Source organism: Arachis hypogaea, chromosome 15, assembly GCF_003086295.3.
Source record: "Arachis hypogaea cultivar Tifrunner chromosome 15, arahy.Tifrunner.gnm2.J5K5, whole genome shotgun sequence".
Classification (NCBI taxonomy): domain Eukaryota; kingdom Viridiplantae; phylum Streptophyta; class Magnoliopsida; order Fabales; family Fabaceae; genus Arachis; species Arachis hypogaea.
This window is the reverse complement of record NC_092050.1, coordinates 22,503,647-22,526,266: the sequence shown is the minus strand read 5'-3', so window position 1 is coordinate 22,526,266 and position 22,620 is coordinate 22,503,647. Positions and strand designations below refer to the sequence as shown.

General features: G+C 40.1%; 2 non-coding genes across 2 annotated transcripts; both read right to left on the bottom strand.

Annotated features, from left to right (window-relative positions):
• Positions 1-767: 767 nt before the first annotated feature.
• Positions 768-871, bottom strand: LOC112752574 (small nucleolar RNA R71). Its single transcript, XR_003177005.1, has one exon. It is a non-coding gene; the product is annotated as a small nucleolar RNA R71 (small nucleolar RNA).
• An 8,056-nt stretch (positions 872-8,927) lies between these two features.
• On the bottom strand, positions 8,928-9,035 carry LOC112752441 (small nucleolar RNA R71). Its single transcript, XR_003176878.1, has one exon. It is a non-coding gene; the product is annotated as a small nucleolar RNA R71 (small nucleolar RNA).
• Positions 9,036-22,620: the final 13,585 nt, after the last annotated feature.

Here is a 22,620-nt window from a genome sequence, read left to right as displayed (position 1 = left end):
CACTAACTCTTTTTCAAAATAATTTTCGAAAATTATCCCTCCCCTATCTTATTCTATTTATTCATATCCTAACATCTCATCTCACATCTCTGCCATCCTCACAGTTGTGTTTCTTCCATTATGTTACATTCTTTGTCTCCCCCTCTTCTTCTACTCACACAAGGATCCCTATACTGTGGTATAAAGGATCCATATTATTATTATTATTTTTTCTGTGCCCTCTTCTTTGTCATATGAGCAGGAGCAAGGATAAGAACATTCTTGTGGAAGTAGATCCAGAACCTGAAAGGACTCTAAAAAGGAAACTAAGAGAAGCTAAAATACAACAATCCAGAAATAACCTTTCAGAAATTTTCGAACAGGAAAAGGAGATGGCAGCCGAAAATAATAATAATGTAAGGAAGATGCTTGGTGACTTTACTGCACTTAATTCCAATTTACATGAAAGAAGCATCTTCATTCCTGCCATTGGAGCAAACAACTTTGACCTGAAACCTCAATTAGTTTCTCTGATGCAGCAGAACCGCAAGTTTCATGGACTTCCATCTGAAGATCCTTTTCAGTTCTTAACTGAATTCTTGCCGATATGTGATACTGTTAAGACTAATGGAGTAGATCCTGAAGTCTACAGGCTCATGCTTTTTCCTTTTGCTGTAAGAGACAGAGCTAGATTATGGTTGGATTCTCAACCCAAAGACAGCCTGAACTCTTGGGATAAGCTGGTCACGGCTTTCTTAGCCAAGTACTTTCCTCCTCAAAAGCTGAGCAAGTTTAGAGCTGATGTTCAAACCTTCAGACAGAAAGAAGGTGAATCCCTCTATGAAGCTTGGGAAAGATACAAACAGTTGACCAAAAAGTGTCCTTCTGACATGCTTTCAGAATGGACCATCCTGGATATATTCTATGATGGTTTATCTGAGCTATCAAAAATGTCACTGGACACTTCTGCAGGTGGATCCATTCACCAAAAGAAAACGCCTGCAGAAGCTCAAGAACTCATTGACATGGTTGCAAATAACCAGTTCATGTACACTTCTGAAAGGAATCCTGTGAGCAATGGGACGCCTATGAAGAAGGGAGTTCTTGAAGTTGATACTCTGAACGCCATATTGGCTCAGAACAAAATATTGACTCAGCAAGTCAATATGATCTCACAGAGTCTGCATGGAATGCAAGCTGCATCCAACAGTACTCAAGAGGCTTCTTATGAAGAAGAAGCTTATGATCCTGAGAACCCTGCAATAGCAGAGGTGAATTACTTAGGAGAACCTTATGGAAACACCTATAACTCATCATGGAGAAATCATCCAAATTTCTCATGGAAGGATCAAAAGTCTCAACAAGGCTTTAATAATGGTGGAAGAAACAGGTTTAACAATAATAAACCTTTTCCATCATCCACTCAGCCACAGACAGAGAACTCTGAACAAAATGCTTCTAATTTAGCAAATCTAGTCTCTGATCTATCCAAGGCCACTGTGAGTTTCATGAATGAGACAAGGTCTTCCATTAGAAATCTGGAAGCACAAGTGGGCCAGCTGAGTAAAAGGATCACTGAAATCCCTTCTAGTACTCTCCCAAGCAATACAGAAGAGAATCCAAAAGGAGAGTGCAAGGCCATTGACATAAGCATCATGGCCGAACCTGTGAGGAGAGGAGAGGACGTGAATCCCAAGGAGGAAGACCTCCTGGGATGTCCAGTGATCAATAAGGAGCTTCCCTCTGAGGAACCAAAGGACTCTGAGGCTCATCTAGAGACCATAGAGATTCCATTGAACCTCCTTATGCCCTTCATGAGCTCTGATGAGTATTCCTCTTCTGAAGAGAATGAGGATGTTACTAAAGAGCAAACTGCCAAGTTTCTTGGTGCAATCATGAAGCTGAATGCCAAACTATTTGGCATTGATACTTGGGAAGTTGAACCTCCCTTGTTCATCAATGAACTAAGTGATCTGGATCAACTGACATTGCCTCAGAAGAGACAGGATCCTGGAAAGTTCATAATACCCTGTACCATAGGCACCATGCTCTTTAAGGCTCTGTGTGACCTTGGTTCAGGAATAAACCTCATGCCCCTCTCTGTAATAGAGAAACTGGGAATCTATGGGGTGCAAACTGCTAAAATCTCATTAGAGATGGCAGACAGTTCAAGAAAACAGGCTTATGGACAAGTAGAGGACGTGTTAGTAAAGGTTGAAGGCCTTTACATCCCTGCTGATTTCATAGTCCTGGATACTGGAAAGGAAGAGGATGAATCCATCATCCTAGGAAGACCTTTCCTGGCCACAGCAAGAGCTGTGATTGATGTTGACAGAGGTGAAATAGTCCTTCAATGGAATGAGGACTCCCTTGTGTTTAAAACCCAAGGATCTCCCTCTGCAACCATGGAGAGAAAGCAGAAAAAGCTTCTCTCAAAGCAGAGTCAACCAGTGCCCCCACAGTCAAAATCTAAGTTTGGTATTGGGAGGCCACAACCAAACTCTAAGTTTGGTGTTGAACTCCCATATCCAAACTCTAAGTTTGGTGTTGGAGAGTCTCAACAAAGCTCTGCACATCTGTGAGGCTCCATGAGAGCCCACTGTCAAGCTATTGACATTAAAGAAGCGCTTGTTGGGAGGTAACCCAATGTTTATCTAACTCTATTATTATTGTTTTTCATGTTTTCTTAGGTTCATGATCATGTGGAGTCACAAAATAAATATAAAAATTGAAAACAGAATCAAAAACAGCAGAAGAAAAATCACACCCTGGAGGAGCATCTGTCTGGCGTTCAAACGCCAGAACAGAGCATGGTTCTGGCGCTGAACGCCCAGAATGGGCAGCATCCTGGCGCTGAACGCCCAGAACAAGCATGGTTCTGGCGTTCAACGCCAGAAATGGCAGCAAATGGGCGTTGAACGCCCAAAATGGGCACCAACCTGGCGCTGAACGCCCAGAGTTGTGTGCAAAGGCATTTTACATGCCTAATTTGGTGCAGGGATGTAAATGCCTTGACACCTCAGGATCTGTGGACCCCACAGGATCCCCACCTACCTCATCATCTCTCTTTCCATTCATGATCATCCCTTCTGTTTTCTATTCACCACTCACATCCATACACCCACTACCTTCAAAATTCAACATCTCTCTCCCACCCAATCCCACCCATATGGCCGAATACACACACCCATCCATCTCCTCCATATCTTCTTCTTCTTCTTCTATTCTTTCTTCTTTTGCTCGAGGGCGAGCAACATTCTAAGTTTGGTGTGGTAAAAGCATAGCTTTTTTGTTTTTTTCCATAACCATTGATGGAACCTAAGGCCAGAGAAACCTCTAGAAAGAGAAAAGGGAAGACAAAAGCTTCCATCAAGGGTCTATAGCTCAGTGGTAGAACATTTTACTGCAAATCAAGAGATCCCTGAGATACCTCAGGGGATACATTTTCTTCCACACAATTATTGGAAGCAACTAAGGGTGGAACATCAAGAGCACTCCATCATCCTTCATGAAATCAGAGAAGATCTAAAAGCAATGAAGGAGGAGCAGCAAAGACAAGGAAGAGACATAGAAGAGCTCAAGGACATCACTAAGGTGGACTCATTCCTTGTTCTTACTTTCTCTGTTTTTTCATTTTATATGTTATGTGCTTATCCATGTTTGTGTCTTCATTACATGATCATTAGTAGTTAGTAACTTTGTCTTAAAGTTATAAATGTCCTATGAATCCATCACCTCTCTTAAATGAAAAATGTTTTAATTCAAAAGAACAAGAAGTACATGAGTTTCGAATTTATCCTTGAACTTAGCTTAATTATATTGATGTGGTGACAATGCTTCTTGTTTTCTGAATGTATGCTTGAACAGTGCATATGTCTTTTGAAGTTGTTGTTTAAGAATGTTAAATATGTTGGCTCTTGAAAGAATGATGACTAGGAGACATGTTATTTGATAATCTGAAAAATCATAAAAATGATTCTTGAAGCAAGAAAAAGCAGCAAAGAACAAAGCTTGCAGAAAAAAAAAGAAGAAAAAAAATATAGACGAAAAAAAATATAGAAAGAAAAAAGAAAAAGCAAGCAGAAAAAGCCAAAGCTCTTAAAACCAAGAGGCAAGAGCAAAAAGCCAATAACCCTTAAAACCAAAAGGCAAGGGCAAATAAAAAGGATCCTAAGGCTTTGAGCATCAGTGGATAGGAGGGCCTACAAGAATAAACTCCTGGCCTAAGCGGCTAAACCAAGCTGTCCCTAACCATGTGCTTGTGGCGTGTAGGTGTGAAGTGAAAACTTGAGACTGAACGGTTAAAGTCAAGGTCCAAAAAAAAAAAAAAAGAGTGTGCTTAAGAACCCTGGACACCTTTAATTGGGGACTTTAGCAAAGCTGAGTCACAATCTGAAAAGGTTCACCCAATTATGTGTCTGTGGCATTTATGTATCCGGTGGTAATACTGGAAAACAAAGTGCTTAGGGCCACGGCCAAGACTCATAAAGAAGCTGTGTTCAAGAATCATCATACTGAACTAGGAGAGTCAATAACACTATCTGAACTCTGAGTTCCTATAGATGCCAATCATTCTGAACTTCAATGGATAAAGTGAGATGTCAAAACTATTCAAGAGGCAAAAAGCTATAAGTCCCGCTCATTTGATTGGAGCTATGTTTCATTGATAGTTTGGAATTTATAGTATATTCTCTTCTTTTTATCCTATTTGATTTTCAGTTGCTTGGGGACAAGCAACCATTTAAGTTTGGTGTTGTGATGAGCGGATAATTTATACGCTTTTTGACATTGTTTTTAGTATGTTTTTAGTAGGATCTAGTTACTTTTAGGGATATTTTCATTAGTTTTTATGTTAAATTCACATTTCTGGACTTTACTATGAGTTTGTGTGTTTTTCTATGATTTCAGGTATTTTCTGGCTGAAATTGAGGGACTTGAGCAGAAATCAGATTCAGAGGTTGAAGAAGGACTGCTGATGCTGTTGGATTCTGACCTCCCTGCACTCAAAATGGATTTTCTGGAGCTACAGAACTCGAAATGGCGCGCTTCCAATTGCGTTGGAAAGTAGACATCCAGGGATTTCCAGCAATATATAATAATTCCATACTTTGGCCAAGAATTGATGACGTAAACTGGCGTTCAACGCCAGCTTTCTACCCAAATCTGGCGTCCAGCGCCAGAAAAGGAGCCAAAACCAGAGTTGAACGCCCAAACTGGCACAAAAGCTGGTGTTCAACTCCAAGAAGGACCTCTACACGTGCAACACTCAGGCTCAGCCCAAACACACACCAAGTGGGCCCAGGAAGTGGATTTATACATCAATTACTTACTCATGTAAACCCTAGTAGCTAGTTTATTATAAATAGGACCTTTTACTATTGTATTAGGCATCTTTGGATTACCTTATGATCCTTTGATCACGTTTTGGGGGCTGGCCATCTCGGCCATGCCTGGACCTTCACTTATGTATTTTTAACGGTAGAGTTTCTACACTCCATAGATTAAGGTATGGAGCTCTGCTGTTCCTCAAAGATTAATGCAAAGTACTACTGTTTTCTATTCAATTCTTCTTATTTCACTTCTAAGATATCCATTCGCACCTAAGAACGTGATGAAGGTGATGATTATGTGTGACGCTCATCATCCTTCTCCCTTATGAACGCGTGCCTGACAAACACTTCTGTTCTACATGAATTAAGCTAGAATGAGTATCTCTTAGATCTCCTAACTAGAATCTTCGTGGCGTAAGCTAGAATGATGGCGGCATTCAAGAGAATCCGGAAGGTCTAAACCTTGTCTGTGGTATTCCGAGTAGGATTCAATGATTGAATGACTGTGACGAGCTCCGAACTCGCGATTGCAGGGCATTAGTGACAGACGCAAAAGGATAGTAAATCCTATTCCGGCATGATCGAGAACCGACAGATGAATAGCCGTGCCGTGACAGGGTGCGTGAGCATATTATTCACTGAGAGGATAAGATGAAGCCATTGACAAGGGTGATGCCTCCAGACGATTAGCCGTGCCGTGACAGGGCATTGGATCATTTTCCCGAGAGATGACCGAAAGTAGCCATTGACAGTGGTGATGTATCACATAAAGCCAGCCATGGAAAGGAGTAAGACTGATTGGATGAAGTTAACAGGAAAGTAGAGGTTCAGAGGAACGAAAAGCATCTCCATTCGCTTATCTGAAATTCCTACTAATGATTTACATAAGTGCCTCTATCCCTATTCTATTATTTATCATTCGAAAACTCCATAATTATTTTATATCTGCCTGACTGAGATTTACAAGGTGACCATAGCTTGCTTCATACCAACAATCTCCGTGGGATTCGACCCTTACTCACGTAAGGTATTACTTGGACGACCCAGTGCACTTGCTGGTTAGTTGTATCGAAGTTGTGACATATTATGAATGTGTAATCACGATTACGCGTACCAAGTTGCTCACGTGCCAGGAATAGTTTGAGCCTGGACATCACAATTTCGTGCACCAAGTTTTTGGCGCCGTTGCCGGGGATTGTTCGAGTTTGGACAACTGACGGTTCATCTTGTTGCTCAGATTAGGTAATTTTCTTTTTATTTTATTTTCAAAAATTTTTCAAAAATATTTCTAAAATTTTCTCATCTGTTTTCGAAAATAATAAAAATGTTTTCAAAAAAATTTTTTTATTCAAAATTTTTAAGAATGAATTCTAGTGTTTCATGAAGCATGTAAAGCCTGGCTGGCTGTAAAGCCATGTCTAAATTTATTTGGACTGAGGCTTGCAATTTGTTATCAAGAGCAATATACTCTCGTGTTAAATGCTGAAGCTTGGCTGGCCATTGGCCATGTCTAGTGTTTTGGACTGGAGCTTTCTTTGAAAGCTTGGCTGGCTAGTGAGCCATGTCTAATTCCTGGACTGAAGCTTCAGACTAAGAATGCAAGATTCCTGGAATTCATATTAAAAATTTTGGAATCCTTATTTTTTTTTTTCATATAATTTTCGAAAAAAATCCAAAAAAAAAATTTGAAAATCATAAAAAATATAAAAATATTTTTTGTGTTTCTTGTTTGAGTCTTGAGTCATATCATAAGTTTGGTGTCATTTGCATGTGCATCTTGCATTTTTCGAAAATTTTATGCATTCATAGTGTTCTTCATGATCTTCAAGTTGTTCTTGGTAAGTCTTCTTGTTTGATCTTGATGATTTTTTGTTTTGTGTTGCATGGTGTTTTTCATATGCATTCTTGAATTCTTAGTGCGTAAGCATTAAAGAATTCTAAGTTTGGTGTCTTGCATGTTTTCTTTGCATCAAAAATTTTTCAAAAATATGTTCTTGATGTTCATCTTGACATTCAAAGTGTTCTTGGTGTTCATCTTGACACTCATATCATTCATGCATGCATTCATTGTTTTGATCTAAAAATTTCATGCATTGCATCATTTTTCTTGTTTTTCCCTTGCATCATAAAAATTCAAAAATAAAAAAAATATCTCTCCCTTTTTCTCTCATCAAATTCGAAAATTTGAGTTGACTTTTTCAAAAAATTTTAAAATCAAGTTGTTTCTTATGAGTCAAATCAAATTTTCAATTTGAAAATCTTATCTTTTTCAAAATCTTTTTCAAAAATCAAATCTTTTTCAAATTCCTTAGTTATTTTCGAAAATTCTAAAATTATTTTTCAAAAATCTTTTTCTTATTTTTATATCAAATTTTCGAAAATAACATAATCAATTAATGTTTTGATTCAAAAATTTGAAGTTTGTTACTTGCTTGTTAAGAAAGATTCAAACTTTGAGTTCTAGAATCATATCTTGTGATTTCTTATGAATCAAGTCATTAATTGTGATTTTAAAAATCAAATCTTTTTCAAAACTAATTTCAATCATATCTTTTCAAAAATATCTTCTTATCTTATCTTTTTCAAAAAAAATATCTTTTCAAAATATCTTTTCTAACTTCCTAACTTCTTATCTTTTCAAAATTTGTTTCAACTAACTAACTAACTTTTTGTTTGTTTCTTAACTTTTTCAAAACTACCTAACTAACTCTCTCTCTCTAATTTTCGAAAATATCTTCCCTCTTTTTCAAAAATTTCTTTTTAATTAACTAATTATTCTTATTTTTATTTTTAATTTTAAAAATTTTTCGAAAAAAAATGCTAACAATTTTCAAAAACCATTTTCGAAAATCACTAACTCTTTTTCAAAATAATTTTCGAAAATTATCCCTCCCCTATCTTATTCTATTTATTCATATCCTAACATCTCATCTCACATCTCTGCCATCCTCACAGTTGTGTTTCTTCCATTATATTACATTCTTTGTCTCCCCCTCTTCTTCTACTCACACAAGGATCCCTATACTGTGGTATAAAGGATCCATATTATTATTATTATTTTTTCTGTGCCCTCTTCTTTGTCATATGAGCAGGAGCAAGGATAAGAACATTCTTGTGGAAGCAGATCCAGAACCTGAAAGGACTCTAAAAAGGAAACTAAGAGAAGCTAAAATACAACAATCCAGAAATAACCTTTCAGAAATTTTCGAACAGGAAAAGGAGATGGCAGCCGAAAATAATAATAATGTAAGGAAGATGCTTGGTGACTTTACTGCACCTAATTCCAATTTACATGGAAGAAGCATCTCCATTCCTGCCATTGGAGCAAACAACTTTGAGCTGAAACCTCAATTAGTTTCTCTGTTGCAGCAGAACTGCAAGTTTCATGGACTTCCATCTGAAGATCCTTTTCAGTTCTTAACTGAATTCTTGCCGATATGTGATACTGTTAAGACTAATGGAGTAGATCCTGAAGTCTACAGGCTCATGCTTTTCCCTTTTGCTGTAAGAGACAGAGCTAGATTATGGTTGGATTCTCAACCCAAAGACAGCCTGAACTCTTGGGATAAGCTGGTCACGGCTTTCTTAGCCAAGTACTTTCCTCCTCAAAAGCTGAACAAGCTTAGAGCTGATGTTCAAACCTTCAGACAGAAAGAAGGTGAATCCCTCTATGAAGCTTGGGAAAGATACAAACAGTTGACCAAAAAGTGTCCTTCTGACATGCTTTCAGAATGGACCATCCTGGATATATTCTATGATGGTTTATCTGAGCTATCAAAAATGTCACTGGACACTTCTGCAGGTGGATCCATTCACCTAAAGAACTAGATATCTGCCGATATGGGTAAATATCGATAGTCTTCAGTGAATTTAGCTTTGTTAATGCTTCACTGTATATCTTTTATCATTATGTTACTAATGTCATTTATATTAGTAACTCATATATATTATTACTTGTATTTTAATATATCCTGTTTTCTTAATTATCCGTTTAGGATATTTATAACTTGAATCGCTGATTCAACATCTTTAAAAACTGACATGTGGCCTAGCTTGACACCTAACCCCCTTATTCATTAATCCTCACCATCAACATCTCATTTCCTCCCCTTAACCGAACCAAGAAGAAAGAAAAAAGGAGAGAGAAGGCCGTGTGGAACTTCATGGGCCATGAACCTTCAGCACTCAATTTCTTGAGATCTGTAACTCCAATAAAAAATCTAATCCAGAAAAAGTGTTCGTCTCATCCTCCTCTATACGTTAGCGTTACTTTTGTCTAGTAGAAGTTAACGGTGACGTAGCTCCTCTTCCCCTTGAGTTCGGCCAATTGGAGTTCTAGGAGGCACAGACGATTCCTAACGTTTTTTTCTTCAGCAGCTCGGTCAAAGAACTTCTCCGGAGGTCCCATTTTGTTTTGTACGGAGGTAAGATTTGATAATTTTATAAGAACTAAATATAAATTTTATAAGTAAATATTAGTTTGATTGATTATTGTTGAGTTTGATTGAGTTTTATGTTGAAATTTTGTTGAATTATTGTTGTTGCTTGTAAATTGTGGTTCGGCCATGAAGAATAGCCCAACTAGGGTTATTTTGATGATTTTGAGGATGTTGTGAATGAGAATTATTGACTAAAATTGATGAGGTTTGATGGTCGAGAGATTAAATGAAAAGCAGTGAAAAATCAGTAATAGTGAAGTTTAAAAAACAGACTTAAATCTCAAGTTGAAAACTTGAAGAATTTTTTAAATGAGATTCAGTCCTTTGATAAAGTTCTAATCAGAGAATTAAGATTTATATTTGAGATTGAAATAGTAATTTAATAAAAATTGAAGTTAGTTTTGTAATTATATATATTTTTGGGGTATTTTGGATAATAATTGAGAAGTTCAGGAGTAAAATGGGTATTTTATAAAAGATTCAAGATTATTTTAGTAATTATAATATATATACGAACATTTTAATAAACTATAAAATATGTTGGGGGTAAGAATGTAAATATTTTAAAAAGGTCAAAGATTCAGAATAATTTATAAAAGCTTAATAATAAAGCTTAACTTATAAGTTTTGAGTAACAAAGAGAATCATTATTATTGTTATTAATTTATTAAGATTATTATCACAGTATTTTTGACAATATATTATACATTAGTAATTTGTACTATAACAGAATAGAAGAGTTAAATAGTAACCTACTTAAAAGCTGTAGAAAGACGAACCTAAGTTAAGAATCTTATGATTCACTCTTCAGAAAACATCTAGGGAGAGAGGAAGGAAGAGTGTGAAGATAATTTCTGGTATTAAATCAAGAAAAATAAAAGAAGAAGAAAAGAAAAGATTAAAAGAATCTAAAGAACCGCTGCCACAGGAGAGCAGAGAACAGAAAAGAAAAGAAAGAAAGAAAGAATGAAAAGAAAAGGAGATAAGCAGAGATATTGGTTGGCACTGAAAACGAGCTGAGATGATTGTTTACCTACTGAAAACGAGCAGAGATATGGTAGTGAGTCCACCGAGATTTACTTTCCAGAGATACATTGGCCGATCCAGGGGATGCATGGTCGCACCTGTAAGACAGAGGTTGCTTATAGAGGTTATCGATACATACATTGGCTAGAGAGAGCCTCACCTGTAAGACCGAGGTTGCTTACAGAGGTTATGTTTGCATACATCGGCTCAAGAGAGTCGCACCTGTAAGATAGAGGTTGCTTACAGAGGTTATGACACTGGAAACCAAACTCAGACAAAGGTTGCTGAGTTACGTCGGGAGCGTGTCGAAACCAACAGATGAGCTCATTACCTGCACTAGGGATAGACATACATCATACTTGTTTGCGCATATTTGTTTGTGAGTGTGTTTCTTGTGATTGTGGGTGTGCTATATGATTGCTTGATTTCTGTGTCCTTTATTTGTTAAGTCTAAATGTATTCTGTTGCCCGTTGCTATCGGCTATGGTATTAAAATGAAGTTAACTTTTAACCCCGACCCTACTAAGAACTCCCTAGTTCTTACCCCTATTTTCACCCCTTTCAGCTATAGGTGCGAAGGTTTAGTGCGGAGCTACAGGAGCATAGCAGATTATATTCGCGAGTTGAGTTATTAGAATTTATTTTTCCCTCATTGTTTATTGTTTTTAGCTTTTAGAGGGGACAGGACTTGTATTTGAGAATCTTGAAATAAGTCTATGTATATAATGCTATGTGAATATATATATATATATATATATATATATATATATATATATATCTTTGTGATTAAGTGATTAAAAGTAATAACTTTCTGTTTTCTTAATTAAAGTTTCGGTTCGTATTCACGAAGGCTCAATATTAAATAAACATAGCATATAATTAAAGGAGTAGAGGTAAGTAGTGCTCGGACTTTTAGTGCGATCATGAGGTGCTAAAAGTTAGGGTGTTACATGAGAGGCTCGCGTATGTGAGTTATGCTGAGTTGGTAAAAATTGGGAGTGCTGCAGAATTTTAGCTTTAAACACAAACTTCCGACACGCATAATTTTTTCGTTTTAAAATATTTTTCATTCGTTATTCAAACAATGTAAACCACTCGAACCAAATTTTCTTTAAAGAAAAGTTTGATAAAATTCGAAGTCCCGGAGGCTAAGTTATGCTCTGTCAAAGTTGAGATAAAAATCATAGATTTCATTGATAATGTATGTAAGACCCGGTTAATTAACGGCTAATTAACCCATAAATGAGAATTTATTCTAGAAAGCCAAAAATATTATTTTTATGGCTAAATGTGATAGAGGAGATTGAGACAAGAATTTCGGTACCAATTTTATAGAAATCGGACCAAGATTGGACCGAACGGGCCAAACCGGACCAACCGGACCCAAAGTGGGCCCTTGGCCCAACACAACTAAACCAAAACCCTAGTTTTCATCACTCTCTCTCCTCACAATACACTCAAACACGCTGAAATGGTAGAGAGGAAGGGAAGAACACTCTCTCAAGTTCTATCTCTCACTTGATCTTCAAACCACCATAACTTTTGATCTAGAGCTCCAATTGCCGCTCCGTTTGCGGCCACGCGTTTACCACGGATAGCTCTACAAAACCCATACAATCAATCTTGAAGTAAGCCACGTTTTACTGTTCGAAATTCCAGCCCTTGATTTCGAGTTTCATGAGCAAAAATGTTGAGATTTTGGGTTCTTTGATGTTATAGGACCCAACTCTCTTGAAGGAGAAGGTTAATCTTGTCTCCTTAAACATTGGGTGTGGTAAGATTCTCAACCCTAGTGTAATTTGTTGTTCTATGAGGTTTGGGTATTGAGATGTTGTGTATGGGTATGATGATTGTGGCTTAGGTTGTGTATATGTGAATATTGGAGCTTGATTGGTGATTTTGGAAAGCTTGGAAGAGGGTTTTGTGTGATAAAATCTGTTCTTGGAGGTGTTAATACCTTGAAAGCTTGTGGACAAGTGATTTGGAAGTGCTCCGGTTGAGCTTGGGAAATCGGCTAAGGTATGGTTTCAGTTTCCCGTATCTAATATGTAATGTGGTAGGAAATACTTAGGCTAGAGGCCCTAAGATAGGCATTGAATTGTTGGTATTGTTGAATGGTTGAGATATATGATGTGTTCATATATGTGATTATAAATATTGATGCCTTGATTGTGTGATATATGAGAAATGCATGTTGTGATATATGCTTGATGGATGATTGAGGTTGAATTGATGGGTGGTACCATGTTGATGGTGAGTATGATGATGATTATGTATAATGATGGTTGATTGGGAATGGTATTATTGGAAATTGGGATGAGAAAGATGTATGACATGATATTGTGTTTGTCCTTTAGCCATTTGATTGAGAAGTGTTAGAATGGTTGGATGTGATTTTGGGAATTTTGGTAAAGGGTCAATGTGTGAGTTGAGGATGGTTTGCTGTTGATTTTGGTACATTTTGATTGATTTCAAAGAAAATGGATGAAATTGGCGTGTTTTGATTGATTTTGAAAAGAGTTGAAAGTGGCTTGTTTTGAAAATGGCACTTTGTGGTTTTGTATGAAAACATGGTTTTTTTGGGCATACTTTGACGGGACATAACATGGACTACAGATCTCTGATTTGTGCCAAATCTATTTAGAAATGAAATTGGATCCGGGATGTCCATGCCGTTCGAAGAACGGGTGAAAAATGATTTAAAATGAGAAATTTATGTCCGTCGGAAGATTGGGGGTTGAATCTATGAATTCTGCAGCTTTTAACTTAGAAAATTTTTAGCAGAATGACCCTCTGCGCGTAGGCGCACTTGGCGCGTACGCACCGTTCTTCAAGAAAGCACCATCCACGCGTGCGCGTGGTGTGCGCGGGCGCGTCGATGCGCTGTACTAAATGCCCAGCCATTTTCCAGAGAGTTGTGCCAGAGTTGTGCCAGTTTTGTGCCTGGGGCGCAAGAGCACCCACGCGTACGCGTGGCTGACGCTTGCGCGCCGTTTGGATATTTCTCAACCCGCGCGTTCGCGCGTATGACGCTTGCGCGTCGATGAGTTTTATGGTCATCCACGCGTGCGCGTGGAGTGCGCGTACGCGTGGCCCTGTTTTCATCCCAAGGTTGATTTTTGAGTTTTAAAAGCCAAATTTCATACTTCTAAGCCTCCGATCTCACCACTTATGTCTTGAATCATTATGATATGCCTAACATGAGAAAAAGGGCTAGTGAATGTGATAACTTGCGAGAGAAGCAAAGGGAAAAATGAATGATCATTGAGGATCAAAGATGATTATGTGAGATGCGAAGGATGGCGGTGGAAGTGCTTGTTGTGCCATGGGCCGAAGGGCCATACTTGTTAATGAATTGGCTGGTTATGGATTTAACCGTGAGCCGGATGGCTAGATTATTGCCGTGTTACGGCGGAGCCATGTTTATGGCTAAGTATAAATGCATATATGCTGTTGAATGAATTGTGAATGTTGCACTTCCACCATTGGAGATGAGGGTTTCCCTGGGTAGTAGCAGTGGCTAGCCACCACGTGCTCCAGGTTGAGACTCGAAGCTCTGTTAACCCAATGTCGTAAGTGTGGCCGGGCACTGTGAAAGGCCCGGATGAGCTCGCCCCCATAAATATTCACCAGTGATGGTGATGGATAAATATTCACCAGTGATGGTGATGGATAAATATTCACCAGTGAGGGTGATGGATATGGATCATGATTATGATCAAGTTTATGATGAGTATAACTCGAATTGGGGATGCACGACAGAGGGACAGTCCAATGGTTAGCTACCAGGACTTGTCGGGTTGGCTCTATAACCGACAGATGATATCATCAGCCACTAGGGACAGGCATGCATCATAAGCATAGTACATGAATTGTTTGAGATTGCCTATTTGACTGCATATTACTTGCTATTTGTCTAAATGCCTTAATTGTTCTTATTTGTATATCTCCTGTCTGATATAACTGTGTTTGCTATATTATACTCCTGCTGGTGGTTGGGAGGTCTGAAGGAATTGGAAAGGGAAGTATTAGTTAGACTGAAGAATCTTTAGTCAGTTGCCACTTACGGTTTAGCTTGTTTATAAGCTTTGATATTATCTGGAGGAAGTTCTAGGATTGCCTTCGGCTTTCCTCTATTATTATGTATTATATATATATATGGAAGCTGTTACCGTGCTGGGGACCTCTGGTTCTCACCCATGCGGATTTTGTGGTTTTCAGATGCAGGGCGTGAGGTTTCTCACTGAGGCATGCTGGAGACTTCCGGATTAGCGAAGATCTTTGTTCTCGGGGCTCTGTTTTGGTTTATATATCTTGTTTAGATACTTTTATCTCTATTAAATAATACAAACTGTAATGACTCCTTCTAGAGGGGATTTTTGGAGATTAGATTTCTGTATTTGTGTTCCTTTGGGTTTCCTTATTCTATCATATGTATATATTGCTATGCTCGGACCGGTTATCTTCACAGCCGGATTTTGAGTCTTGATATTCCTGTTTTTGACACTCCTTTATATATATGATCTCGCGTTCGCTTATCCTTTACTCGTTACGTTATCGATCGGAGTGTTGCGCTTTCGAGCTACGGTTTTTGTTTACCCCTTTTTCTACAAAGGCTCCTAGTTATAATCAATTATTCATACTACTATACGTACTAAATTTTTGTTTTAGAGGTCGTAATACCTTGCCATCTCTGAATTATGACTTAAGCATAAGACTCTGTATGGTAGGGTGTTACATTATGGTATCAGAGCAGTTCGTTCCTGTAGAGCCTGAGGAATGGACTGACTATGCTTCTGTGCATTCTCTGTATGTGTGTTATGTGCTGTTAGTATATCTACTTGATATAGTTAGCATAAACGTTCAGGAGCATGCATTTGGGACTTTGAAGCATTAAACTTCCGATATTGAGACTGATCAACTTAATATCGATTGTTTGGTGTGTATAGGAACCAGATGGCACCTCGTGGACGCGGTAGAGTCCGTGGGAGAGGACATACTAATGCTCGTGCGCCGGAGAATAACCCTAATGACCCGGTGAACTTTATGACTGCGTTGGAGAACATGGCTGCTGCTATGCAAGCCACTGCTGAGGCTCTTGGTCAATAGATGAACAACCATGGTAATGACGGAGGTAGAGTTCAGGGTCCGATGACACTGGCGAACTTTTTGAAGGTTAATCCCCCGAAGTTCAAGGGAACTACTAGCCCGACTGAGACCGATACATGGTTTCAGGCTATGGAACGAGCACTGCAAGCGCAGGTGGTGCCTGAAGGACAGCGTGTTGAGTTTGCTACCTATTTGCTCACTGGTGAAGTGTCGCATTGGTGGCAGGATATCCGACGCCTCCTGCAGTAGGGTGATGACTATATCACCTGGGATGTTTTCCAAGAGGAGTTCTATAAGAAGTACTTTCCGACTTCTGCCAGGACAGCCAAGGAGCTTGAATTGTTGCAGCTGAAGCAGGGTGCTATGTCCGTATCTGAGTATACTGACAAGTTTGAGGAGCTTTTCAGATTCTCTCGTATGTGTCAAGGGACTCCGGTGGAATATGAGGAATGGAAGTGTGTTAAGCACGAATGAGGACTCCGAAGCGATATTTTCAGTTCAGTGGGACCAATGGAGATTAGGACTTTCTCCGAATTGGTGAACAAGTGTAGGGTTGCTGAAGAGTGTGTGAAGAGGGCAGCCACTGAGAAAGAAAATCACAAGGGATCATTTCCACAAAACCGAGGGAAGAGCTTTGCACCTAGAGGTCCGCCCTTCAAGAGGGGAGGTTCTTTTACGAGGCCCAACAACAACAACTCCCAAGGGAAAAGGTTTGGGAAGCAGCCTCAGAATGATCAAGCTTGTACTAGGTGTGGAAGTCACCATCCGGGAGTACCATGCAAGGCCGGATGGGGTTTGTGCTACAATTGTGGAAAGGCGGGGCATAAAGCCGCAAGTTGTCCGGAGAAGCAAAAGCAAGGTGCTGGGAAAGCACAACAGACTGGTCGGGTGTTCACCACCTCAGCTGTGGGTGCAGAGGGATCCGAGACACTCATTCGAGGTAACTATGAAATGGCTGGTCAAACTTTAAATGCTTTATTTGATTCGGGAGCATTGCATTCATTCATTGCATTTGAGAAAGCCCATGAGTTAGGATTGAAGATCGTAACCTTAGGTTATGACTTAAAAGTGTATAATGCTACCCATGAAGCCATGGTAACTAGGCTAGGATGCCCGAAAGTTTCGTTTAGGTTCAAGCAGCGTGATTTTGTCCATAATTTAATCTGCTTACCAATGATCGGTCTTGATCTTATCTTGGGATTGGACTGGTTATCTGAGAACCATGTCCTGCTTGATTGTTCTACAAAGTCGGTATACTTTATGCCGGAGGATACAGAAGGGCCGGTTGTGGTGAATAATTATTACTTGAATTCGATGATGGTGAACTGTTCTGGAATCGAATGTCAGGGTATCCTATTGTTAACCGCGGGTGTTTCGGGTGATGATCAAAGATTGGATCAGATTCCGGTAGTGTGTGAGTTTCCAGAAGTGTTTCCTGATGATATTGAGAAATTTCCACCTAACCGAGAGGTCGAGTTTGCTATTGAATTGGTGCCTGGGGCGGGACCAATCTCAAGTGCTCCTTATAGGATGTCACCGTTAGAGATGGCCGAGCTAAAGTCTCAGTTAGAGGAATTGTTGGGTAAGAACTTTATTCGACCAAGTGTATCCCCGTGGGGTGCTCCAGTGTTACTGGTGAAGAAGAAAGATGGAAGTATGCGCCTCTGTGTGGATTACAGGCAGCTGAACAAGGTCACCATAAAGAATAAGTACCCATTGCCGAGGATTGATGATCTCATGGATCAGTTACAAGGAACTAGGGTTTTCTCCAAGATCGATTTGCGATCCGGTTATCACCAAATAAGGGTGAAGGGTGGGGATATCCCTAAGACCGCTTTCAGGACTCGTTATGGTCATTACGAGTACACTGTAATGTCCTTTGGGTTGACGAACGCTCCTGCAGTATTCATGGATTACATGAATAGAGTATTCCGTCCGTTTTTGGATAAATTCGTTGTTGTCTTCATTGACGACATACTGATTTACTCCAAGACTGAAGAAGAGCATGCGGAACACCTGAGAACCGTGTTGCAGATTCTAAAGGAGAAGAAACTCTATGCGAAACTGTCTAAGTGTGAGTTCTGGAAGGATGAGGTGAAGTTTTTGGGTCACGTGGTGAGTAAGAAGGGAATAGCCGTAGATCCAACCAAGGTAGAAGCTGTGATGGATTGGAGGCAACCAACCACAGTAACTGAGATAAGGAGTTTTCTGGGTTTAGCTGGCTATTACCGAAGGTTCATCAAAGGCTTTTCGCAATTAGCTTTGCCGTTGACAAAGTTAACTCGCAAAGACACTCCGTTTGTTTGGACTCCTGAGTGCGAGAAGAGCTTTCAGACATTGAAGAAAAAGTTGACCACTGCACCTGTGTTAGTGTTACCTGAGCCGAACGAGCCTTTTGAGGTGTACTGTGATGCATCGTTAAAGGGCCTAGGGTGCGTGCTGATGCAGCATCATAATGTAGTGGCGTATGCCTCACGACAGTTAAGACCTCATGAAGTTAGTTACCCTACGCACGATCTGAAACTCGCTGCGGTCGTGTTTGCCTTGAAGGTGTGGAGGCATTATCTCTATGGGGTTAACTTCCAAGTCTTCTCCGATCACAAGAGCTTGAAATACCTCTTTGATCAGAAAGAGCTTAATATGAGGCAAAGGAGGTGGATGGAATTGTTGAAAGACTATGACTTTGAGTTAAATTACCATCCTGGAAAGGCGAATATAGTGGCGGATGCATTAAGTCGGAAGTCGTTATATGCGTCTTGGATGATGCTTCAAGAGGAGAAGTTGCTCAAGGGATTCGAGAGTCTAAAAATTAGTGTCCGAGAAGTATCCGGAACCTTGTGTTTGAGCCGATTAGAAATCTCAAGTGACTTTAAGTCCGAACTCCTAAAGGCTCATGAAAATGATGAAGCGTTATGGAAGGTGTTACCGGCTATCGAGCAAGGAAAACAGTGGAGAGTGTCGGAAGAAAAAGATGGGTTATGGAGATTCAAGGGTAGGATCATTGTGCCGGATGTTGACACTTTGAGGCAAGATATCTTAAAGGAGGCACACAAAAGCGGATTCTCCATTCACCCGGGAAGTACTAAGATGTACCATGATTTAAAGGCGATGTTTTGGTGGCCGGGTATGAAGAATGATGTGGCGGAATATGTTTCAAAGTGCTTAACTTGCCAAAAGGTAAAGATTGAACATCAAAGACCTTCCGGGATGTTGCAACCTTTAGAGGTTCCGCAATGGAAGTGGAAAAATATTGCAATGGACTTTGTGTCGGGATTGCCAAGGACTAGGACTGGTTTTGATGCTATCTGGGTGATTGTGCACCGACTGATGAAGTCAGCTCACTTTTGCCCATTCGAATGACTTACACCCTTGAGGATCTAGCTCGGTTATACATAAAGGAGATTGTAAGACTCCATGGTGTACCTGCTACTATAATCTCTGATAGAGATCCTCGTTTCACTTCGAGGTTCTGGGGTGCATTTCAGAAAGCTTTTGGAACCCGATTAAGCTTGAGTACAGCTTACCATCCTCAAACAGATGGTCAATCCGAGAGGACGATCCAAACACTAGAGGATATATTGAGAGCTTGTGTTTTGGACCAACCGGCGAGTTGGGATCGGTATATGCCGTTAGTGGAGTTTGCATACAATAATAGTTACCATGCGAGCATCGGAATGGCTCCGTATGAGGCATTGTATGGGAAGAAATGTCAATCTCCGCTATGTTGGTATGAAGCTGGAGAGAAAGGCTTGTTGGGGCCGGAAATGATAGCTGAGACCACTGAACAAGTCAAGAAAATCCGAGATAGGATGCTTACGGCGCAGAGTCGTCAGAAGAGTTACACCGATCAGAGGCGGAAGCCCTTGGAATTTGAGGCAGGAGATCATGTTTTCCTTAAGGTTACTCCGACCACAGGAGTAGGTAGAGCGATTAAAGCAAAGAAGTTGAATCCTCGATACATTGGTCCATTTCAGATCCTGGAGAAGATTGGGCCGGTGGCGTATCGGGTGGCTCTACCACCTCATCTTTCGAACCTGCACGACGTATTTCACGTGTCGTAGTTTCAGAAGTACACTCCTGATGCTAGCCATGTATTAGAACCCGAATCGGTTCAGTTAAGGGAAGATTTGACGCTTCCAGTGGCTCCAGTCAGAATTGATGATACTAGTATCAAACGATTGCGTGGAAAAGAGGTTTCATTAGTCAAAGTGGCTTGGAGTCGAGGCGGTGTTGAGGAACACACTTGGGAACTTGAGTCGGAGATGCGTACGGATTATCCGCACTTATTCTCAGGTAATTTGATTTGAATTTTGTGGGCAAAATTCCCAATTAGGTGGGTAGAATGTAAGATCCGGTTAATTAACGGCTAATTAACCCATAAATGAGAATTTATTCTAGAAAGCCAAAAATGTTATTTTTATGGCTAAATGTGATAGAGGAGATTGAGACGAGAATTTCGGTACCAATTTTATAGAAATCGGACCAAGATTGGACCGAACGGGCCAAACCGGACCCAAAGTGGGCCCTTGGCCCAATACAACTAAACCAAAACCCTAGTTTTCAGCACTCTCTCTCCTCACAATACACTCAAACACGCTGAAATGGTGGAGAGGAAGGGAAGAACACTCTCTCAAGTTCTATCTCTCACTTGATCTTCAAACCACCGTAACTTTTGATCTAGAGCTCCGATTGCCGCTCCGTTTGCAGCCACGCGTTCACCGCGGATAGCTCTACAAAACCCATACAATCAATCTTAAGGTAAGCCACATTTTAAGTGTTAGAATGGTTGGATGTGATTTTGGAAATTTTGGTAAAGGGTCAATGTGTGAGTTGAGGATGGTTTGTTGTTGATTTTGGTACATTTTGATTGATTTCAAAGAAAAGGGATGAAATTGGTGTGTTTTGATTGATTTTGAAAATAGTTGAAAGTGGCTTGTTTTGAAAATGGCACTTTGTGGTTTTGTATGAAAACATGGTTTTTTTGGGCATACTTTGACGGGACATAACTTGGACTACGGATCTCTGATTTGTGCCAAATCTATTTAGAAATGAAATTGGATCCGGGATGTCCATGCCGTTCGAAGAACGGGTGAAAAATGATTTAAAATGAGGAATTTATGTCCGTCGGAAGATTGGGGGTTGCATCTGTGAATTCTGCAGCTTTTAACTTAGAAAATTTTTAGCAGAATGACCCTCCGCGCGTAGGCGCACTTGGCGCGTACACGCCGTTCTTCAAGAAAGCACCATCCACGCGTGCGCGTGGTGTGCGCGGGCGTGTCGATGCGCTGTACCAAATGCCCAGCCATTTTTCAGAGAGTTGTGCCAGTTTTGTGCCTGGGGCGCAAGAGCACCCACGCGTACGCGTGGCTGACGCTTGCGCGCCGTTTGGATATTTCTCAACCCGCACGTTCGCGCGTATGACGCTTGCGCGTCGATGAGTTTTAAGGCCATCCACGCGTGCGCGTGGAGTGCGCGTATGCGTGGCCCTGTTTTCATCCCAAGGTTGATTTTTGAGTTTTAAAAGCCAAATTTCATACTTCTAAGCCTCCGATCTCACCACTTATGTTTTGAATCATTATGATATGCCTAACATGAGAAAAAGGGCTAGTGAATGTGGTAACTTGCGAGAGAAGCAAAGGGAAAAATGAATGATCATTGAGGATCAAAGATGATTATGTGAGATGCGGAGGATGGCGGTGGAAGTGCTTGTTGTGCCATGGGCCGAAGGGCCATACTTGTTAATGAATTGGCTGGTTATGGATTTAACCGTGAGCCGGATGGCTAGATTATTGCCGTGTTACGGCAGAGCCATGTTTATGGCTAAGTATAAATACATATATGCTGTTGAATGAATTGTGAATGTTGCACTTCCACCATTGGAGATGAGGGTTTCCCTGGGTAGTAGCAGTGGCTAGCCACCACGTGCTCCAGGTTGAGACTCAAAGCTCTGTTAACCTAATGTCGTAAGTGTGGCCGGGCACTGTGAAAGGCCCGGATGAGCTCGCCCCCATAAATATTCACCAGTGATGGTGATGGATAAATATTCACCAGTGATGGTGATGGATAAATATTCACCAGTGAGGGTGATGGATATGGATCATGATTATGATCAAGTTTATGATGAGTATAACTCGAATTGGGGATGCACGACAGAGGGACAGTCCAATGGTTAGCTACCAGGACTTGTCGGGTTGGCTCTATAACCGACAGATGATATCATCAGCCACTAGGGACAGGCATGCATCATAAGCATACTACATGAATTGTTTGAGATTGCCTATTTGACTGCATATTACTTGCTATTTGTCTAAATGCCTTAATTGTTCTTATTTGTATATCTCCTATCTGATATAACTGTGTTTGCTATATTATACTCCTGCTGGTGGTTGGGAGGTCTGAAGGAATTGGAAAGGGAAGTATTAGTTAGACTGAAGAATCTTTAGTCAGTTGCCACTTACGGTTTAGCTTGTTTATAAGCTTTGATATTATCTGGAGGAAGTTCTAGGATTGCCTTCGGCTTTCCTCTATTATTATGTATTATATATGTGGAAGCTGTTACCGTGCTGGGGACCTCTGGTTCTCACCCATGCGGATTTTGTGGTTTTCAGATGCAGGGCGTGAGGTTTCTCGCTGAGGCATGCTGGAGACTTCCGGGTTAGCGAAGATCTTTGTTCTCGGGGCTCTGTTTTGGTTTATATTTCTTGTTTAGATACTTTTATCTCCATTAAATAATACAA